This window comes from Notamacropus eugenii, chromosome 1 (genome assembly GCF_028372415.1).
Source record: "Notamacropus eugenii isolate mMacEug1 chromosome 1, mMacEug1.pri_v2, whole genome shotgun sequence".
NCBI classification, from domain to species: domain Eukaryota; kingdom Metazoa; phylum Chordata; class Mammalia; order Diprotodontia; family Macropodidae; genus Notamacropus; species Notamacropus eugenii.
Window position 1 is genome coordinate 289,026,816 of NC_092872.1, and position 4,635 is coordinate 289,031,450.

The window sequence follows — 4,635 nt, forward strand, 5'->3', positions numbered from 1 at the left end:
GTCCTTACTTCACAAAGATGACCAAACGTCCAGAGGCATCTGAGTCTCCGGTGTCCAGATATAGACCAGGACAACTGGAGTTGGCCCAGGATGTAGTGGGGGACCTTGACCTTTTTAAGCTAAGGTCCTTAACAGATCTCAGTCTGACTAAAGCAACATCCATTCAGTGCTTGAGCAGATAAGAAAAGAGGCAGAGAATGATCTCTTTATCTCTTTAATAATAATATCTGAGAGGTGGAGATCCTCAGGGTTTCTGGTCAAAACAGAAACAATTGCTATATGTATTCACTTTGAGTCAGTCAGGGCCCAAACAATTGCCAAGTGGGGCTTGGCCTAGAAACTATTGTTGACCAACCAAAGAGAAACAAAATGATTTGAGTTTAAGGTGTTGTCCTTAAGAAAAAAAAGTTTAAGAGATCAGAATTTGCATTTCTTTGGGCAGAAAAGGTAAGGATATTATATACTATGTGGACAGGGAGAAGAGGAGAGGAGAGGAGTGGAAAAGGGAGGGAAGGGGAGGGGATGGGAAGAGAGAAGAGTAGAGAAGAAGAGGGGAGGGGGAAGGGAGAAGCTATGTTGTCTAATTGCCCAGTTGCAGGTAGATGCCCAGTGGGAAAGCTCTTCTTTCCACTCACAGAGATTGTTATTTGTTTGTTCTGAAAGAGGACCCTGACATGAGGGAGGTGATGCTATGACATGCAAGCGATTTGGATTTAAGTGAGGGAGGGCTGTGCAAAGTCACCAGTCTCATTTTCCTCTCTGGAACCATTGGAACCAGTGACCAAGGTGACTGGAGATGGCCCTGTCTGTAGTACTACTTTGTGGATCAATGACCTTGAAAGAAATTTACATGAATGAACTCTCATGTCCTGGGTCATGTCTGGATGCTCTCTTCACATGTCTACCTGTACCTCTGCTCCACTGTATCTCCCCTACACCATCCTCCTCATTTTATCTTCTTCTCTGTCTACCCCACTCATGATCATGAAATCTGACACCTGAATTTTTCATCCCCCTCTCCCTGCTGTTAGGATACACATCCACAATATGGAATTCATGCCAATAAGAGGCAGTGGCTATGGACCAGCCTGCATTTGTGGAGGCTAATGGAAAATGACACCTTACACTGTCCATCAGGATGATCACTTTGGTTTCTCAGATCCAAAGCAAAGTTTCTTTTTATGGTTTCTTTTCCAAAGTAGCTATTTCAGATCATCATTGCTGGCAATTAAATGAGACCCATCTGTGCAGATGGGCAAGGGAATTGGGGCAGCTTTGTCAGACATCTGTATGGCCACAGATGGTCTGGGGTTCACAGACAACATGTAGTACTTCTCCGTCACAACAGGGCATTTCATAAGCAGAGTTAGAGACTAGATAGTGGCTCAGATATCAGGCCCTAGCCTTTGCTCTAAAATTCCTCTCTTCCAACACAGAGAGTGATTTCCAGAGCTTTTTGGCTGGGCTTTTTAAGTGACCTCCTATTCCCCAGAGCTGTCATCTTCTAATTCTCCTCCCTGTTGCTGCCAAGCTCAGTCATCCGAAGTTGGCATCTCCACTGACTCCTGCCTCTCACTTCTGAGCTACAGCCTTTCAAGCCTATCTCCCCACTGAAACTTCTCTCTTAAAGTTCCCACTGATCCTTAATTTATCTCCAGTGGTTCATTAAAAACTGAAATTCAACATAAACATAATTAAATGTGTATCACACCTACTGATACTGAACTAAACTAAATACATTTAACCATGTAAAAATCACAACTTTTCAGTTCCTCAAGCTAAGTATCCCCTGGGATTCTTCTTTGTTTATTGGCTTTTACTCACTTGTCTTCTTGAAGACCAGACTGAGTAAGTTGCTCTGTTCTTTCTTCTGCTGTTGTTGGTTTCCCCTGCTTGCCCTCATTTCCTTAAGGCCTTTTCCAGATCTCATTTTATTCCTCATACTCATCAATTTGGTTTTATTATCAGACCCCATTACTTTGGTGTCTCACAATGAATCTTCTTTCTCTTTAGTACATCTAGTTTGTTTCTGAGTTTCTGTAACTGGAAACAATATGCATATGAAATCTTTGAAATGATCTCTCTCTCCTCTCTCCTTCTCTTTCTCTGTCTTTTCCTTTCCCCTTTCTCTGTTTCATGCTTCTATCTCTCATTCATCCCTCTCTGTGAATCTCTGCCTTTGTCTCAGTTGTGTGTGTGTGTGTGTGTGTTCATCTATCTCTTTCTGTCTCTCTCCATATATCTCTTTCTTTCTTTATCTCTGACTTTGCCCTTGCCTATCTATCCAAATAAAGAACTGATGAGACATAAGTGACAGAATTTAGTCTCAAAGAGACCTGGAAAGGAGGGGTGGAGGGATGAGTAGTTTCCCAGGTCAAAAGGTAAGCTGGGGGAGGTGGCAGTTAAAAGAGTTAGCATGATATTAAACTGATTACCATTAGTCAGATATTGAAGAGTTACAGTCGCATGAGTTTAGCATCAGTTGTTGTCCTAAGGCATCGTGGAAAACCCAGTTTTCAAATTCATCAATGTATGTTCTCACCCAAGGGCAAGGTGACACAAAGAGAGGTATGCTGAGCTAGAATTTCAGCTACCTAGACTTGGTTCTTATCCTATCTCTTCCACTGTCGGTGTCACCTTACGTAAGTCCCTTGACCTTAATGAACCACCATTTCTCCATCTATGAAATGAAAATTTGGCCCCACACTGAAGATGATGGAGTTCAGTAGAGCCACAGCCTCTGGTAAAGGCAACAGCAGATTCAAGGCACGGGTGGACTGAGAGCTGGAGGCGCTAGGGGTGGACTGATTTGGGCATGGCACCTACCTCCAGGGCCTCTGCAGCAGAAAAACAAGGAGAAGTAGTTGGACATGTTACAAGACATACTGGTGGCCTTCCTGGAAGATGATTGACTCCTTGATATCTGCAGGGAGATTGTCAAGTCATAGTCAGAAACCCAGAATTTTGTCCTCAAAGAGAAAAAAGAAAATGAGTTGCAACTCATTGTCATCTTTATTGAGAAGAAGGTGCAGATCATGGTGAACCCCAAGATGATATCAGAGGAGGAGAAGCAAAGGAAAGCCTCATCACTGGCCACAGGATGTCCTTGTGACAAGTAAGGAGGATGAAACAGATGGAAGGATGGTTCAATTGTTATGACAGTGAACACTGGGTCTGAAAACTCTCTCTTCTGAAACACCAGGGTGGAAGATGTCCTGCATGCTGAAACATTTGAGCAAGCTTCACTGCAGGAAGTGTGTCAGAGAAAGAAGGAACAGGACAAGCTCCAAAGGGAGAAAGACAACCTGGCCAAGCAGGAACAAAGGGAGAAGGCAAAAGAAAGGACACAGAAAGAGGAGTGTGAATAGTCATGTTTGGATCCTCTTTTGCTCTCCAAGGACTTGATCAAAGAAAGACCTGGGTCTTGTATATGGTATGTATTTTGAACAAATAAGAGAAGTCCTGGTGGTTTTCCTATTGCATTTCCTCCCTTTCTTACACAGCTAAAAGAAAAATCACAAATGTTTAAATACAAAATATGTCATGTGATTTGTGGTGTGGGTAATGTTAGATTGATGTAGCCAACATCTGTACCAAAGACCTAAGAAGGCATGTTTAATTTTCAGTAGATCCATTCCTGTGACCCTTTTATTAACCACTTAAAATGTTGCTCTTCTTCTTCACTAGAAAACTAGCTTTGCAGCTTTTAAACCTAGAGTATGTAGGACTGGCGGTAGGGCGGTAGTTTGCTTTGAGACAGCATAGTTCTAAAATGTGGGTGTTCCTTATTTCTATCAGATGAGAAAGATAGAAAGCTAAGTTCAGAATTTATTTTTTTTCAATAATACATAGGAGCAGAAGCCTAAACCCAAGAAAGTAAAGCTAATTATGCATTTTTTTTGTTTTTTTTTAAAGGTAGTATGACTATCACATCAGTGCAAGGTTATTTAAATACATAGTTATGAATTTACAGCTGTAACCATGACTTTTTTCCTAATGTGATAGTAGAAAACTTAGTCCAGTTCCTACTTCAAGACCCATATAAATGTAAGTAAAAACTTCCAGTGATTCCTAGTTTAAAGAATTGGTGTGGAGTAGGGTGGAGTGGATAGAGAGGTCATTTCCCTAAAGAAAACACTAGGAATCTCTACCAACACTGGCTGTCTAATAATGAGGTCAGCCTCTGCTGATCCACCTTCTCATTCTTTAAGTGACATTGGGGAGAAAGAAGTCACTGTCCACTCATCCAAATTTGGGTTCTGGGAGGTTACTGATGTCTGCATCATAGTTAAGTCCATTTAGATGGGTCGGATGCCAGCAGGAATTCTCCATCTCTGTTTCACTGGCTAAATTTAGTTGCAAGCAACTTCTCTTTGACCATAAAATAACATAGGGAAGGCACTTTCACTGAATAACAAACTGAAGGTAGATCAGTTTTATGGAATTAATTACATGGGAGTAATAGACCTTTTTCCTTGTTTACATGTGATTAAAATGATTCTTGGCTAAGAAAAGTTTGTTTCTCTTCTTTCCTTTACACACTCTTGAGCCATAGCATTTGAGAAATGTAAATGTGCACAATTTCTACAATTTTTTCAAATAAACTTCTGATAATGAGAGAGAGAAGGAAAGGAA

General features: G+C 41.3%; 1 pseudogene; it reads left to right on the forward strand.

Annotated features, from left to right (window-relative positions):
• Positions 1-2,712: 2,712 nt before the first annotated feature.
• Positions 2,713-3,368, forward strand: LOC140517168 (coiled-coil domain-containing protein 43 pseudogene; annotated as a pseudogene).
• Positions 3,369-4,635: the final 1,267 nt, after the last annotated feature.